Source organism: Lepisma saccharinum, chromosome 1 (assembly GCF_977018435.1).
Source record: "Lepisma saccharinum chromosome 1, izLepSacc3.1, whole genome shotgun sequence".
Lineage (NCBI taxonomy): Eukaryota > Metazoa > Arthropoda > Insecta > Zygentoma > Lepismatidae > Lepisma > Lepisma saccharinum.
In genome coordinates this window covers 154500127-154519354 of record NC_139229.1, presented here as the reverse complement: position 1 = coordinate 154519354, position 19228 = coordinate 154500127, and the positions used below count along the sequence as shown (strand labels likewise).

Here is a 19228-nt window from a genome sequence, read left to right as displayed (position 1 = left end):
ACCCATAATTTTTTCACTGAGAAATTTAGTGTAGATAAACTTATCACCGTTATTAAACAATATTAAACTTTTTTAAAACAAATAAGTACGAAGGTGGATCATTAAGTATCGCACAACAATTTTTTCCAGCGATGTTATTGTGGCTGGGATGTTAAAATTTTACAGACGTATAGTTTGAAGTTGGCGCTCGAGACGTCATTTGTTCGAGTAGGTATAACTCTTACGGCAGAAGCGTGAACTACGTTAGCAAAGATGGCGCGCATGTTATTGTCGTCATTTGTTGGCGAAAGGACAAACCCCTAGTGAAATTCACAGGGAAATGTTGGGCGTGTATGGGGAAGACTGTTTGGACCGTAGCAACATCTCCAGGTGGTGCACATTCTTTCAAGGAGGCCGTGTGAACCTTGTTGACTCGTCATGTTCCGGGCGACCATTGAGCAGGCAATTCTCAACGACCGACGGATCCATCTGAGAACCTTGTCAGAGCGGTTCAACATTTCTTACGGTACGGTATGCGATATTGTGAATGACAAGCTGAATTTTCGTAAAGTTAGTGCCCGCTGGGTGCCGAAGAACCTCATAGATGACCAAAAAGAGAATCGAATGATGACATGCTTGGACCACTTAGTGCGTTATGCCGCAGAAAGACATACCTTTCTGGAAGAAATCGTAACTGGTGATGAGTCCTGGGCCATACCACTACACTCCCAAAACAAAGCGGGCCTCTATGGAGTGGAAACATTCCGAGTCCCCAGCAAACAAGAAATTCAAAGTGACGAAATCTGAGAAAAAAGTAGATGGCTGTATTCCCAAATGACGGAGTTCTATGAACAGGGTATATTGAAACTAGTGCCAGGATGGGGAAAATGTGTTGAAAGACTTGGCTCCTATGTCGAAAAGTAGCTAAAAGGTGTGGTTTCATTGTGTATAATTTATGTTGTCTTACCTATTAAACTTATTTTTTTAAAAAAAAATGTTGTGCGATACACTGAGAGAAAAGTCTGGTTGGCTGCAACAAATCCTAGTTACAGCAACCAAATCCCTTGTTTGTTATACGCGAGCAAAACGTGAAGGTTCAGAGTACAAAATTATTTGATTGACTTAATCTTGTTCATCCAACCAAATCATTTGTTTGTTGTATCTAATTGGGTCCAGTTCTCTGAACAAAATGCTTGGTACCATCAACCAAATCAACTTGTTGGCAGTAAAGGTTATTTTGTTGGAATTGTTATTATTAAAAATATTAAAAAGCGTGAAATCCTGGGGACAGGGGGGGGATTTCCCCCCACAAAGAATTTTGTCCTGCAAAAATCCAAATGGTAAACGAACTGGTTTGTTAGTTTATAAATACCTGATGTGTATGTTTGTGTGTATATACACATATGTAGATAATAATACACACATACTTATACGTATCAGGTATTTATAAAGTAGCAAACCATTTCCTATAGCAACTGAATTTTCGTAGGACAAAATTGATGGTGGGTTGAAATTCCCCCATCCCCCAGGATTTTACACTCTGCTTTTTAACATAAACTATGACTATATATAAACACACACACACACACACACACACACACATATATATATACGTATATATATATATAGATCATAATAATAATTCTCACACACACATATGTATTCGTGTGAATTAAGTTTTCCCCCTCCTTCACCAGTCTTCAATGATTTATTTCCATCCTGAAGTAAAGTAATTCCCTGTTAATTACAGCGGCATGCTGGTGCAAAGGGGGCATGGATGGCCCCCATATATTTCCTTTTTATCTTCGAAAGTGGCGATGTGATCAGAACCATGCTGGAGCTTCCTTTACACCCCCAGTGATATGAGGGTGGATGTGTGCCATAGCTGCTTGTACCAGGACAGATCAAAAAATTTCCTCCCAAAATCACATATCCCGATAACCAAAACCAGGTGTCCTGTATGGTAATCGGACATCCTACAGACTGGACCAACATGTTAAACAAGACCACCGGTTACAATGGACATAGGAAATCTACACTTAATGCTCTGTATTTAACTAAAAAAATGGAACTTTATTTTTGAGACACTGCCTTGTGAATGTTGCAAAGACAGATTGCAATTTCATTATATTTGTTTGCATTATGTTTCGTAAAGGCATATTCACCATAGCTACAAAATCTATATGGTATATTCCATTTCTTCACACTGACATTATAGACAACAAATAATACCTTAAAGTATTATTAACCCTACAACACTAGCACGTTCCCATATTACAGTGTAACTAGCACTACATAAATTTTACTTACATGAAGCAATCTAATTTCCACACAACCTCTACATCATGAAAACAGTGTGATGATTCCTTTTGAAAATCAACTTTTGTATATTCATTATATTGGGGTTTTATTTTTCATTTTTAAAAGTATAAACATGGTTTTATTAATTCTAGTTTTTGGACTTCTAACCACTGTTAACTAGAATGAATAAATCACCACTGATTAGCTACAAAGAAGAATGGTTTTATTAAACATATAATATTTTAAAAGAATGTCTTGATTGTCAAGCCAATATGTACATTAAGAATGAAGGTGAAAAGTTCAAACAATGAAAATTAAACAAAAAAATATTCATAACACTGTAAATAAGGAACGAATGCAATATTGTAATTCTGCAAGAAAATAGTGCATGCTTCTAAACTTTTTTTCAAAATCTAACTATCCAAGTCGAATTTACGAATGTCAAAATTATGTGAAAGATTTTTCTCGTTTTACTAGAGCCACGCAAAATTGACATACATTGCACAACATAACACACAAAATCAAGATGATCAGCACTTACCTGCTTCTTATTGCAATCATGTTGTCTAATGACTAATAAAGTATTCTATTCTATTCTATTCTTTATGTCTGACAGACTGGTCGAGGCACTGCTAGGTTGAGGGACGTGTATCTGAGAGGTAGGAAGGGAATTGAGGGAACACCACATGTAAATTTTACGTACACTAGTGTTCTAGGGTTAAAGCATTCGATATATGGAAAAAAATATAAATCAGCCCTATTGTTGTGTTCAAAGATAAAATGCAGGTCACCCTTTGTCACACAGGCAGAGTGGTGAGATTGTTTGCAATGGAAAGAGCCAACTTGTGGTCGAAAGTTATTAAATGTTAGCAAGGTGGGTGGTTTTGGTTATTTTTGCGTGAACTTGTGCTTGTTGATATTTCATCAAGTGTTTTGGAGCAGCAGTAGTCAAGTAGTTGCGAAGCACATGGCAAAGTGCCATCAGCTCACAGACCTATCACATCACACACAATACATACACAATGGTGTCTCGCATAATGAACGCAATCCATTCGAGGACAGCATGTATTAAGTGGCACACTGTGTTAAACCAGTTTACTACAGGAATCATTTTAGTCTGTTCCCAAGCCAGGTTCAAGACCTGGAAACATCATAAAAAACTAGTAGAGGAAATACAGAACACACCACCAAGGCAAGAATGTTGAAAATGCTATGAATTTACCAAAATTTAAGTTGTAGAAAATACAGTATGTACTGTACAATAGTTCTAGCCTGTGTGCACACGTTTGTTATGCGGGATGTTCACTGTGTGAGCAACCTCTGTATTTTTAACATGCATCGTAATATTCAATGAATGATAGAGAGAAAGGGAAAAAAAGTATGAATACTTCTTTAATGATATGAAGTTTCTCAATATATTTAAAGTTGGATTTTCTTCCACCATTACACTACTCCAGTGCACAAGTATACAAAAAAATATTAACGCAGGGGGATTTAATATTACAGCAGTTGCACTAAATTGCTGTAAAAAGTAGTCGAACTACAATTTTAAAAAAACATTTGAATATTATATCATTTGATATATGCATGAGAAATAATTAAGGCACATATTAGTGTTCCAAAATGTCTGCGAAACTTGCATGCATTTTAGAAACTTCTTTTACACGTGTGAGCACAAGCAGTTAAATAGGTGCCACAATGCTTAAAAAAACATACCACACAAGCAATTTAAGAGTACCAAAATTCTTCTTGCACATGTAGCAATTAAACATATTGATGTGGAACAATAATATTTTTATTAGGAATAATCAGGTATCATTAATTTTTTGTGTTCATACCCACACATACACTACATATTAAAACTTTTTTGTTCACATATAAAAAGTTCTTCTGTATTAGATTTCTGGAGACATTCAAAGGAAGTATAACAGTTGTTAACTTAAATATTGATTCAATGTTCCATATCCTCCTGAATTGAAACATGTCTGGTTACTTTTTCAGCTGGCAATCCATCAAAATAGGAATTTAAAAAGATCCTCGACTGTTTGAAACAGAAAGTGCTCTCCAGTGGATTCACGGAAGGTGTTATTTGCTAAGAAAGAAAGAAAAATATAATAAATAACAGAGTTAGCTGGTTGGTTGGTTCATCAGATCAATTAGAATTATAAAATTCTATGACCATCAAACATGTTGAAAAACATTCTGAACTTGCAGGTAAAGAAATATTTGCTGCAGAATGTATTGTCAAAATAACATTCTGTAAAGTATAGACAGTGGTTCAAATCCCAGTTAGGGCTAGTCCCAGTTAGTCCATGTGGAATTTGCAACTTTTTTTTGTATTTATTTAACCAAAGCCGTTTTCAAATTATCCTCTTCCGCTTGTATGTGCAGTGGATGTACGAGTGTTGCTCGGCAAATTAGCCATGACTATTTCATTGATTTTTTATTCTCTTGCACCCTGAGTGTTTTTAAGCTGGGTTTTCACCTGGTGGTTGCAGTGTTTGTCAGCAGCTTGTTTGGCATGTTGTTTCAATTTTGTTCCTTGAAGGTCTCATTGTCTAAAACAAAGAATAAACACATTCGGGGAAAATTTGCTTGGGAATACTTATATATCACACTCAGTGTCAGCGATTAGGGGGGGCAGTTGCCCCCCCTTTCCATCACTTTTGCCCCCGCACTATGCTAAACCTTATCCATACTGTCTTGACCCCCCAGTTGCCCCTTTGGTTTTGGAACTCAATTGCCGCCACTGATCACACTGTACATATTGCTTGCATTGTAGCTTCTTTCTTATAACTTACAGTTATTACAAGCAAATGAACATATTTCTTGTCATAAAGTTTGGAGACAACACACACACACACACACACACACACACACATTCTGGGTGAGACACTTACATTGCAATAAATGTGTTAATGCTTGCAATTACAAAGTTGTAAGAAGGAAGGTTGAATAATACTTAAAATGCAATATTTTACATTTTCTAAAAGTGAACACGATTTGTGCAATACCATCCATGAGAGGGAAAAAGTATCTCTCTCTCTCTCTCTGTGTGTGTGTGTGTGTGTGTCTCTCTACGGTTGTTAAATAGAATAGGAAAAATATGTGCTTATTTATCTTGTGCTTTATGCTTTGAATCTGAAAATATGGTTCCAATATGGTACTTAGGCAATTCATTCCCAACATTTTATCAAAGTAAAATTTGAAATAAAAAATAAAAAAATCATATTCTCGATAAACACAAGGACTTAATATTATATAGGCCTGCTGGTAGTTTCCGATTAAGGTATTTTGTCCACTGTACAACTATTCATGAATATTTATGTAATTACCTGGGGGCATCAAAAAGTTTTGCCTGTTGAGGTATAATTTGTTTAATAATGGAAAGATTGAAACATTGATCATACATATAGTTTGCTTGTAATGTCCTCTACTAAGAGTTACACTTACACATAGTTCCCATCTCATTCGATGCATCTGAGCAAGCGTTCTACCTGGGCCTCAAATGAAGTTTAGAAAAATTCTACAGAACGGTCCCTGCCCCACCAATGCGATAACATTATAAAACTATTACATCATAAAAATATAGTCAGGAAATAGCAATGGAAATACTGTATACACCAGCAAAAAATAGGAAAATGAAGCTCCTGGGAAAGATAGATGTGTGTAGCACCCAAATAACAAGAAACCAAATCAACAACAGAAAAGCATAAATGTTCGATTTGTACAAAGTATTGAGCAGTTTAAATTGTTCATAAATCTTTCAACTTATTTGCTTACAAATAAATTAGATAAGTGCTGACCAATATACGTACATCCCAGTTTCTGCTGTAGCCCTGCCTAATGCTCCAGGTATTGCGGCAATGCTTTAGCACCTCTGAACATGGTTCATTGCTTTGGCCAGCCAGGACTTCCTGTTTTATTGGTTGTCTATAAGATATACAGAAAACAAGGAAATATTAATTTAAAGATTCCACTCCAATACATTTCTGAACTTCAGTAATGATACAAATAAATTTAAAATATTTTATTTTTGGCTAAGCTCATAATTCCATTGATTCCTGTCATATTAATTCTTGAGTATTTCTCAGCAATTTAAATAAAGCTAAATATATGCTAGAATGAATGAAAGTTTTTAAGCAGGCTAATCAAGAATACACAGGAGTAGGTTAAGTCATTAGGCTTAGCCTTCCCCCTCTCCCCAAATTACATTTTATTCATGTATAAATGTATGATTTTATTATGATTTGATTCACACATTTCAAGCACAAATTATGCAGCTCCATTGTACAAGAAACATACCATTTCGGAATACATTCTAACTACCATAACTCCATAAGTTTAAAACTTCTGGCATCACCTTTATGAAGTATATGTGTATGTGTGTGTGTGTGGGTGGGGGGGGGGTACAACAAATTGTCAAACTTGACTAGCTACTTTCACAATTTAACTGCTTAACATACTAATCATAGGGATTTTTCACAGATTATATATATATATTTGTAAAAGTCACACTGAACCTAACAACCAGAGCAAACAAGTGTGATTGTTCATGCAAACCATAAGTAACTACATTACTTATGAACAAAAACTGAACCTGTATCCAAGTTCCTAACCTAATCATCATTACGATTAAGAAATAAATCTTTTGTCGTGAAGACCAAAGGAAATAACACTTTCGGGCCAAAGTGTTTTTTTTTTTTGTTTTTTTTTACCCCTTACAATTGCATTTGTATCCGAATGTGTATACATTTTCGTAATACCAGTGACTTTCATCTATTGCCCCCCCCCCCCAAAAGGAAGAAATTCAGAAACTGCTATTCACATAATTTTGTGCCTCTCTTGCATTTGATGCCTTTCTTTACACTCTTGGCAACCCTGCGCTACCAGGTATTATCGTTGCTCCAGCTGTGTTCATGTCCCTTACTTCTGATTTTAATTCGGTGCTAAGATCACGGACGGAAGGAGGTAGAACATCAACCATTTTTGTGGCAAAAACTTGGAAATATCCGAGTAGGCACAGGGAACATAATGGCATACTATCACGATGCACCATTTTCATGCGCACAAGATTAAAATACTTATTTTGTGGAAAATTGATCAGTGAAAGAATAAAAATGCAATAAAAATTTCAAAACTTCATTTCACGCTGTTTGACCTTTTTAACGTAACAATGTGTTTAACCCTCTAAACCCTCTCAAGAAAATGAAATATTTTTTGCATGTTCCCTTGCTTTTAGCCTGCAGAAATGTGTTATTGTGAAGAAAAGTACACCTGTTAATATAACATGAAGCAGAACAGCCTGAAAGTTTCATGCAAGTGAATGTAGCACCCAACACGACATATCACAACAGCAGTTATAATATTACATTGTTACGTTAGGAGGGTTAGGTATGGGGCTGATAGCAATTTTCGATGTGTTTTTTTAGCTATTTGAGTGAGCACACAACCGGTTTTTACTCATAAAAACTGGCGAAACAACTTCGCCATGGCAAGTTGTTACTTACACTGACCATATTTTGGGATTAAATTACTCAGCTACATGTGTTTTCCGCATGTTTGAACCAATTTTATATTACATAAATGGTCGAAATCTGTCGTTTAAAAGTAAACACAAAGTAATTCTCGACGGAGTACAGTGAGACAACGGACCCCATAATGTAAAAAGGTGCAATATACGATAGAAACCAACACGGCACACGTTGCACTGCTACGCCAGTAATTAGCTTACAATCAAAAGGTAAATTGTTATAAAAATTATATTAACTGTTGGGAAAATGCCTGGTCCAGATCATCTAACCCGAGGATCGAACACAGGTCGAACGTATGGTAGTCAAGATGCTATATTGACTGAGCTATTGTGCCTGTGTTAACGTAAAACACGCTTGCACAACTTGTAATGTATTGTAGCTATTTTATATTCAGCATGATCAGATATTACATATTTTCTACGTGCATAAGAATTACAAATTAAGATACGAGACAAAACCACCTCAAAATTTTGCATTGAACTTCTACGCCTGTATTTATATATTTCTATTATTTACATTTCCTACTTAACATATTTAACATCAATAATGTTATACTTACCAGCAAATGTACGTATTAGTGTTTCAAATCTCCACGACTTTAATGTAGTCGAAGCGTACGGGTTCGCAGATCCGCCATGTTTGCTCTTGTCACACTTGCCAGTACGAGTATCACGTTGTTTTTGTTCACGGAACAAAATATTTCTTTCGATGTAATGGACAATGTTTCAATGGACAAAACTAACGTCAAACTCATATGTTTGTTAAGAGAACTCAACCAAATGGTTTATGTGAACAGTCACTCTGTAGGTGAAACGAAACCTTGTTTGACCGTAAGAAATTTTGTGGAACCAAATATATTTTGTATCTGGAACTAATCCTTTCTCTCAGTGTACTTAATGATCCATCCCCGTATTTTCAAGCCAACGAGAGTTCCAAGCAGCTACCTGTTGGAAATGAATAAATTATGTGCAGTTGTTTTAAATCTACTGTACGAAACCATGTTTATATGTAAAATAGTGTCTGAACCACGCAGATAGAGGAGGAGGGCAAGGAACATTGGCGCCACGGAATTTTGAATTATTCTAATTAAGTGATTTTCGGCGGGTCCGGACAAACTCTGTATACGCCCCTGTTCCATACCCTTCAATACTATAAAACAGTGGATAAAATGGGGCTTTTCTTTCTCCGATTGTACTTTCATCAAAGCTTTTGCCCTCCCTAATCAGGGGGTCTGCGCACGCCTATGCTAACTTTTATCATTTTTCAAACGCGGAAGTGGTGGAAAATAAAAAAAATAACAAAACAATTAAAAATCCACGACAATATGATCACACCTAGACCTTTATTACATCATTTTATATGGTGTTGAAGATACATTAATTCTGCGGTGTGTGAATAAATCATTAAATTCTACGACACTAATCCTTCGCGTTAGTAAATTCACAGTACATGCCAATAGCCCTGCACCTAATGTTCAATAATGTACTACAAGTACTTGAAGATAATAACAGAAAACGGTTACTTTTGGAAGTATGGATATGCTTCAACGACGTTTATTACAACAGTTTTATTTGCACAGGGTGATCATAAAATCCCATTCTATAGAAAGAAACGACTACAAATATTACCTCCATGTGCTGCCACCAATTGGAATCAGCATTCTTGGAGCTTCGTTTGAAAGTTTAGGAGTACACTGGCAAGCAGGGTAGCTTTACCATCGATTTTGGTGTCATGGATGCATCTGAGAAAATGGTCATTGTCACGCATCTTCAGCTGATATATTGTTCGTTGTATCACCAGAGGAAGGAGGCCGCGGGGCGGGTCTGGAAAACTTGGCGCCTGCTTCATATTCGTCATCCAGAGAAGTGTTACGAAGCCAGTGGAGTCACACACAACGAAAGTTACACGGTTAACAAGAAAGGCTTTTGAAATGGGACTATATGGTCCCCTCAAGTAAGACACCTTTGTTAAATTACTTTAAATAGTATACCACAGTAATACAACTCTGAAAACAGAACTTGGCTTTTTATTCACGCCTCTCTAGGGAGAGGAGAACAAAAATTTTCTGAATGGAATAACGTGGTTATAGGCGTCAACAAAGGATGCTTTTGGGGTCCAATAAGGAAAAAAAAAACTACAAATCTGGAACAAATTTTATTATCTTCGTAAAGGTGTTCTTAATAACATATTAATGTTGCACCCTTCTACCATCCCTGCTTTGGCCGCCATCTTTGAAAAATGGCGCCCAAAATCAGTTTTCTTGTAAATATCTCCCTTCAAAAGCATTTTACAACAAAATAGGTTAAGACAAAAATTAATCTACATAAAATTCTCTACAAAAAATGTTCTGTGCATTTTTCTTCTAGGATGTGCCGTTTCGGTGCTAGAGGAGCGAGAAATTTCACTTCCCCCCCCCCCTCCACCCCATTTTGCAAGAGCGAAACTCGGGGAAACCTCTTTTGCATGATGTTTTGAGCATTTCCCATCTATAAAACTGGAATTATTACATTATGATCTATCTTACAGAATGTCATTTATAAGTTCAACTGGTTTTATCATTGCACACAGTACTTTATAGCAAATATTTTGCGTCACCTATGTGTAGTATATGCTTCGTCTCAAAGAGAAAATAACCCCAATTAAATATGTTGACTGGCCAAACAAAGTTATTTCACAATAAAACGATGGAAAAGGTATGGTCCGGGATCTGGTCAGATATGACGATTGAACAGATCATGATGCGCTCCATGAAGAGTTGTAGGGATTGGCAGAGGAGTGACTGGCTCAGTGCTAATTAAGTTGATTACTGGCATGTCTACTAGTTTACAGAAAAATAGAAGAGCAGTATGTCAATGTACAAAAGTATTGTATATCAATGGATAAGCAGGACTTCCAGTTCTTTTGTCAGTGATTCTTATCTCAACCACCATTCATTCCCTGATTTTGATGGCATTGAGTCAATAATTACAGGAGTAACAAGGGATAAGGAATTAAATTCTCCTGATAGTTCTCAGTGATGAGGTAGAGATGCGGAGAACCAAGAAGTCCTCTCTCTATCATCCTTTGTTACCACTCTCAAAAAGTAAAGAAGTTAGAGATGTTATTTACATCATTGATGAAGAATTCTTGATTCACTGAGTTGTTGGTTAACAGCGAGAAAGGTTTGGTACCATTCTAGATAGGTGCATTAAGTACGAAAAGAAACACTGCAAGAAAAATACCATCATCGTTTTTGATGGATACCTTGCAAATGTGACAGACAAAAATATCAAAGCTGCTGAACGTGCTCGTCGACTAATATTCTCTTCTAGAAAGTTCAAATTTGATGAAACCGTGCCTGCAACAAGAAGTCAAAGCACGTTAAATTCAAAAGAGAGGAACAAGGGCCGCTCATCACAATGTTGAAGCATCCTCTGTGCAAATTGTAGGTGAAGATGTTGACTTTTCTTTATCATACCTGCCTTAGTTGGGTCAAAATCAAACATATGTGTGCTTCTTATTAAAGGAAGGAAACGGGGACATAGAGACAAAGTGTACACTCCTAGTTCCATGAAATACACGGAGAACATACTGTTCGTATTGCGTTCAGCGAGGCTGATACTGCGCGTTTTTAACGCACGAAAACTAAAGTTTGTTAAGTTATTAGGAAAAAAGTATGTAAATATAAGAAGTTGCATCCATGTTTAAAGATGCTGCTGCTGATCCTTGAAAGACTGCAGAGGTCGGAAGACGATGTGACCTTCGACTATACGGTGAGAGGGAGGGAGAATCTCTTCGAGAGTTGAGACGCAGGTTTATTCTTGCCAAATCAAATCACTGTGTAAAAGTAAATTTAATCTGGCGTCTTTGTCTCCCACATAATTTGCTCTATAAGTCCATTCCTTTTAAACAAATCACCAAGTACAGAATGGATGGAAATGACTTGCCTCCAATGCAATGTGGTTAGCTTACCCATTTGTAGTGACTTTTTATCACAACAGACAAAGAAGATGCACCTCCAGAGCTTCTCCAAAGAGTTCGGTGATCTTTGAACACTGCAATCGCGTGCTAAAAATCTGACAGTGTTCTAGAAAATGAAGGAAGCTTTCAGAACAAAGCAACAAGCTGAACTTGTCTCTTGTCGCTTGCGTGTCGCTCTGAATGGACCGTTTATTTTCTCAATACCGTGCATCGTGTCACCTCGTCTGTTGAGTTAAGCCCACATCATTCACAATAAGGTTAATCAGGACTGAACCTACAGCTTAAAGTGGAATCTGAATATGCCTCCACCGGGTATCGATCCCGGGACCCCTTGATTACGAGGCGACGATGTTATCACTACGTCATCGGAGAGGCCCTCGCCTCGCCTTTCTTCGCGCATGCACATTCAATGTTTTGCTTTAGACTAAAGTGGGCCGTGTCGCTTGCCGCTTCGGTGTGAAACTTCCAGACAACTGTGATGATCTTGTTGATATGCACTTAGAATAATTCTTGTTGGTGGAAGTCAGGAGATAAAAGTATAAGAAAATGGTTTTGGTTAATAACAGTAGTAGAAATACAGTCATTATGTATATTTGTTTTACGTCCCGTGTTGTATATAGGGCGAACAGAATCAAAAAAATGACTGGTAAAACAATGGATGGTGGTGTCATCATTGCAGTGAAATCAAACGTCTAGAGTGCATTAATAAATTCACCGTGTTTACAGCCGAATATAGACTGCATTTTGATTAAAGTATTGTTGAACGGAATGGGAACTGTATATATATATATTTGCGTTGTGTACATAGCACCTGGTAGTAACAAGGACACATACACTTTATTCTTTAGGTTCATAGAAAAGCACTGTCAACCTGGTGACGCTAAACTCCTGATAGTCGGGGACTTTAATCTGACAGATATAACTGGTAGCAATTACAATCTAACTAGTTCACCAGCAACAACGTATTTCGATTTAAACAATTTTATTAATGTATATCACCTAAAAAGCTTGAACGACATTGAAAATTGCAATGGGAAAACACTCGATTTGATTTTGACGCGCAGGGAATAACAGTAACACGAAACACACAGCCACTAGTTCCTGAAGACACACACCATCCCTCGCTGCTAGTAGATATTAATCATGTCAAAGAAAACCGCGATAGAACTTGTCATAAGCTACAGTACAACTTCAGTAAGGCCGACTTTCCATCCATCTATCACAAGCTGCTTAACACGAACTGGGATATATTGAAAACAAAGAATGACGTTGATCAAGCTACAGACTTGTTTTATGAAATTATATATAAAATATTTGATGAATGTGTCCCCTTAAAGCCGCAAAAGACAGTACCCGTGTTGGTTTACGAGCAGCATTATTAAAAATATAAGTAGGAATCATTATCACCACACGAAGTGGAGAAAATAGGCGGGAAACTTTCGATACCACTACAATAAATTTAGCAAATTTCGAACAATAGTTAGGAAGGAAATTATTGATGCATACAATAGTTATGTTGCCAATTCGGAAATAAATATTGCAAAAGATAGCACCCAGTTTTGGTCGTTTGTTACAAATAAACGCAGGAAAAGCAACAACGATCCTGTACAGTTCAAAGATACCTATGTAGTTAAAGGTTGCAGTGATATCTTGAATTTAATTCTTGCAAAACATAAATTCCCTGAAATTTCCTATATTACAGAAATATGTGTAATTGTATTCACTATGTATCCTTCATATGGGCTCTGTAATTAGGTATGTACCTGTTGAGTTTAATAAATAAATATTACAAAATCATTATCTAATTATATACAGATATTACAACTTGAAGACACATTTTTTAAGAAACGTCATTGGAATATTTAGAATAGGTACACTTCTATTTTAACAGGAAATAAGGACCTCAAGTTATCCTACAAAAGGATGTTTCCTTGAGTTTCGCTCTTGCAAAATGAGGTGGAGGAAAATAGGTGAAATTTCTCGCTCCTCTAGCACCTAAACGGCACATTCTAGAAGAAAAATGTACAGATCATTTTTTGTAGAGACTTTTATGTAGATTAATTTTTGTCATATCCTATTTTGCTGTAAAATGTTTTTCAAGCGAGATATTTGCAAACAACTAATTTTGGGCGCCATTTTTCAAAGAGGGCGGCTATAGCAGGGGTGATAGAAGGGCGAAAAATTAATATGTTGTTTAGAACACTTTTATGAAGATAATAAAATTTGTTTCAGTTTTCCCGGATCTTTTTCCTTATTGGACCCCTCGTTGACTGGCCTATTAAGGCGAAGATCTGGGAATGAATTGTCCTGGCCAAGACTCTGGTACAGCCACTTATGTATTTTCTCATCAATTTCCATTCGTGCCGAAATGATTAACGTACATAGATGGGAAGAGAGAAGCACAAATAATTAAACGACTCCCCCTTGGAGGCCCCTCCAATATTTCGGGTTGGATTCCCGACCGAGGCACATGTGTTCTTTGTGAATGTCTCTTTTTCCGGATGGTCTAATACCATTCACATCCATGGTCGCGATTAGCCTAAGTAGGAATGTATTCTACTTGTATTCCCCATCGCCTTTTAGCCTCGTTAGGCTAACGTGCAGGTGAATGATCATTAGTGCTGATGAAGACACACTCACGAGGGAATGGATGCACACAGCAGGACTCACTTGAACCTGAAACCGTCGGTGCTGAGATCATTAGTCATGAGATCTCGGTTGCCGAGGATGGTCGCCTACACGGGCTACAACAAAAATAAGAAAGTTACAAACACAATATAACTAAAAATGCAACCACGGCTTATCAGTGCATTGTGGAGAAATCCGATAAGATCTCCCCCAGATGACAAATGAACACCGAATGAGCTGATTAAAGGGAGAATGATGGCGCTATTAACAACCGCGTTCGAGTACCTTCGCCAAGCTAAGGGTGCCTACCAACATGAGTTTGGTTGTATGTCCATTCTATGCACAGATGGGCTAATCGGGACTGGATCTACACTTTAGAACCACTATGTGCCTCCGGCGGGTATCGACCCCGGGACCATTTTATTACAAGGCATTACCAGTAAGCCATCGGGGAGGCCTGCCTGTATTTCCTGATCTCATTCGGGTCAAAAACCAGATGAAACTGATGTGCAACCTACAAAGGAACTGCCTGCTACAAGATGAATGATTAACGAGAAAAACTCCGGCATGGGCACCTGGAGGGAACTTAGGGCGTTTGCCCCCTGGGAAATGAAAATTATGTAATTTCATTTCAGTCACAGTAAATTGCGGTAATTATTATAAATGACCGCTAATTACAAGTAAGACTGGCACCGATGGTGCAGATACAGGATAACTTGAGGTGGGGAGAAAAACTTGCCCCCTCCTGAAAAAAAATCTACGCTAAAATGAAGTGTAATGTACACCAGAAAGTCTGAAAGCAGATGCGGAGACAGGGTGTCAAAACTGGAGGGGGGGGGGGGGTTACTTTTACTTGGTAGACAAAGGCTTAGCATTACGAAGCCACATGAGGGTGCAAAAGTAGCAAACGTGGGGGATGGGGGCAATTGTCCCCACACGTTCCAACTGATCGCCTTGACTGCTTGAAGGTTTCAGCTAAAAACCTGCTCTCTGGCAGAGAACAATGAATGAATAATGTGCATTTATCACCTTATAAAACCAGAGTGAAATTCGTTGTAACTGAATAGAGAAAAGAATTCGTCCCCGATTCGACTACAGCAAGAATAATCACATGCTTAAATAGAAGACCAGAGGATAGTCCTTGGTCACGACAGAAAATACCAACCGAAACCTGTCCCGACCTAGCACAAGTGGGCAACTCACTACACAATTTCATAACACCCCGCGTACTTCCACTCTTGCCATCCCCAGCACCGCTCTCACAGAAACCGCGTTCGCAAAATTAAGGAGAGAATTTGTATGCTAGGCAGGGAAACAATAAAGGCGAGTTTAGCACGCGGACCCATCTAATAAGCTTTTACAGCAGGCCCAATTAGCAGAGCCAGGAAGGTCCAATGCTTCATTCTGCTCATCAACGATGGTTGGAACGTTTTCAAAAATCAAATTGTGCATAATACGTATGTTTATGTGATACGCCAATCATAACTCAAATAACATTGCGAAGTCACAGAAGAAAAACAGAATAACATATCTATAATATGCTTATATCTAGGTATATGGCATTTTACATACGTATATTTTAACGCCGAGGAAAGCCCATACGGATCATCCCATATAAAATGGTCTAGGAAAAACAGTAAATAGTTATTCGACTATTTTTAAAAAAAATATTAACTTTTTTTAGCTTTTACCCTAATATGATTACTTGTTTGATTTCTAGTTGAATTCTGTTGGAAGTATATTCTCTCTACAGGCTAAAATTTCATGCTTAAATTTCAGCATAACTTCAGGGTGTTAAGTTTGCCAATTTTGCATTTTTCCTAAAATTTCGGGGTCCTAATCTCCGTTGGAACAACTGACAAGAATTATGCATTTTGAAAGTTTGTTATTGCTATATTAGTTAAATAAGTGGTGAAAATCCTGAGATGTAGACTCAACGAGGGAATTAGTTATGGTAAGTAGAAATGTGTGAAAAATAATTAGCGGAATTTTTTATGCTGTTTGATATAAACGAAATTATTACAAGATATAACATTAAATATAATATTGTATTGTTAATATAACCCAAAATAAATACACTATGTCAATAGTAATAACTGGGGAACGGATTTTAAGGTGCAGCACCTTAGCAAAAATGTAGATGTTTTCACACCGATCGCTTGAGATATGTATTGTAGGACATGAAATCAAGTAAAATGAACACACTTTGTTGTACCTTTTCGCACCTTTTTGTGAGATTAGCACATTTATGCTATTTTTACCCCCTCTTTGATGCTTCAGCACCTTTTACCATTCTTTTATTTCATGTTTTGTTAAAAAATTGGACAAATAAAAATTATTTTCACTCCTCTTGAGCAGCTACATAAAATCATATAATCTCATTCTGTAGAGCAGAACGAGAGCTAAAAAATGGTGTAATATAATCATTGCCGCCCCAATAGTTCCCAAGATAATGTAGTTTCTCCACATTTAAGAATCTCTTGAGCTCCAAGCGTCAGCAACTTGCATTAGAAAACAGAAATGTTGGGCTAATCCTGTATAAAAAGTTGGTTGAAACCCAGTAAATGCCACGTTTACTTCCTAAATACAGGTTACTTTATGTACTTATTACTAATTATGTTATTTGCTACAGTATTGAATAAAGACTGTTAATGGAACTGGTTTAGACCTGAATAAAGACATTTTATCAACAATTTTTTCTTGCAGCTATTTGGAAATATTTTCAGAAACTTTTTTCCCTTTCCCGACCATAATTTTTTGCACCTTAAAATCCCTTCCCTAGTAATAGCAATACAAGTAATAATAATGAAATAAATGATAAGCAGTTATTTTAAGGAATGTTTTGCTAATTTGAAAATCTAAAAATAATCCTCTGTTGACATGAGGGCGGAGAGTCACTCAGTGAGTTGTACTACAGAGTTTGCAACCTATTACAGTGGCCTCTCTTACACAGCTACTACTAGAGTTTTAGTACGAGAGAAACTGCAACACTTACTGATATATAGTACGCGAAGAACTATTAGTAGGAGCTCTGCTGCCCTTAGTGTCAGAGATGTTAACACAAATCTAAAATTACATATTTTAGGGCGAACAGAAAGGTCTAGAATCTGTGGATCGAATTGAAATTCTTGATTGGAAAGATTGCAACATGTTTCACTATTCGAAGGAAGTAATTCGACTAGTGTCTCTTGGGAACTGTCCTCGTGGCGCCGTCTGCTCCAATAGGAGGACCATTAGCCACTGCTATGGAGGAATCCCGACCGTACAGCTAGCGAAAAATTGCTAGTGGAAAGCAAGGAAATAATACGGTACTTTACTTTGCCCATCCGTTGGGTCATTGCAGAGGATAAAGGAGAGGACATTTGCGACAGTAAGTTCCGGATAATCTTCTCTTTACCTTCTAGTTCAAAAGAGCTGCGTCTTTGCAGCTCTTTTTGGTTCATGCGTATCCCTCTCTCTTAGCACTAAACTTCCATCCAATCCCAGGGAATGATCTACTACGGGAGGAAAACGAAAACGCTTCACGGAATGCCGGAAGAGCAGAGGGTTGTAAACACGGAAACTTTCTTTGGAAGCTCCTGGCGTCGATAGCGATCGATGCTCCTCCACGGACTACGCCAACTTTCAAACAGAGGAGACCAATTCGATTTCCGTCGAGTGAATTGCATGTATTGTTAATGCATCATATGTTTACTCTTCAAGAAACAAGGGTGAGTATCATCGCCCAATTGGTCTGAAGGCTCATTAAGCTATCTCCTAGTTCTCCCAAATACCCTCGACTGCAAATTATTTCGAAATATTCTGAGCTCTAGAATAGTCGAATTCGAACTGCCATTGTCGGTGTGATCAGCATTGCTTCCTACGAGACAAGAGGCGCTCTCCCGAAATAGAATATTATAGTAGGTAAAGGTATGTACACGTATGGTAGGTAATTATTGCATAGCTGTTATTCATGTCCAAATACTATTAGAATAATTACATCAAGAAGACTTAGATGAGCAGGCTAGATGTGACACGAATGGGAGAGAAAAGAAGAGTTTATACAGGATTCTTGTTGGGGAAACCTGATGGTAAGAGACCTGTAGGAAGGCCAAGACGAAGATGGAAGGATGAAGTTGAGATGGACCTAAAGGAAATTCGTAAGGATGCAAAAGATTGGATTGATTTTGCCCAGGATATGGACAGATGGAATTCTTATGTTGCTGCAGCCATAAACCATCGGGCTTAAGAAGGCTAGAGTTAATAGGTGAAAAGATAGAAAATGGAAAATGTTAAATTAAGATTACATGGTTTGACATTATTCATCGTCTATATTTTTATCTACAATAACATTCTATTTCGAAAGAGCACTTAATATCTCGTTGCCATTGCTATTAAATTCGCACAAATGTGTGTACTTGTTAGTAACATTAATTTCAATATTAATGTTACAGTTTACAAGCAGTCAGTTCAAAATAAATATTCAAAAGCATTTACATTATTACATTTGAATTTATATGATAAAGACGCATCTGAATTGTGTCGAAACATTAAGTAGGCAAATAAAATGTTCAGTCAATACAAGTGTAGTTTTATTGTTATTATTGAGATAAGTGACAAACTTGGGCTATCAAGGAAAGTTTGGTAGGTTCGAAAGGCTAACTGAAGCTTTGAAGTTAAATTGAACTGTTCATCAAGGTTATATCAACATGTAATAGAGGAACTCACCAATTCCTTTCAGCACCCTTCTCCCAACAGACAAACCGGAAGCTTACCTGCAAATGAAAAGGAAAAGAGAATTAATAACGCTGTTTAGGTCATGTCGGTACAATTATTGATGCAAACTT

At 37.2% G+C, this 19228-nt stretch overlaps 1 protein-coding gene and 1 long non-coding RNA gene across 14 annotated transcripts in view; both read right to left on the bottom strand.

The window, feature by feature from the left end:
- The window catches only part of Mctp (multiple C2 domain and transmembrane region protein), a 544727-nt gene that overhangs the window by 312345 nt on the left and 213154 nt on the right, over nt 1–19228 (bottom strand). The gene's annotated exons all lie outside the window — the stretch shown is intronic.
- On the bottom strand, nt 4110–8446 carry LOC145989732 (uncharacterized). The gene is made up of 3 exons (XR_014441889.1): nt 8374–8446; nt 6099–6213; nt 4110–4372 (listed from the first exon to the last, which is right to left on the bottom strand). It is a non-coding gene; the product is annotated as an uncharacterized LOC145989732 (long non-coding RNA).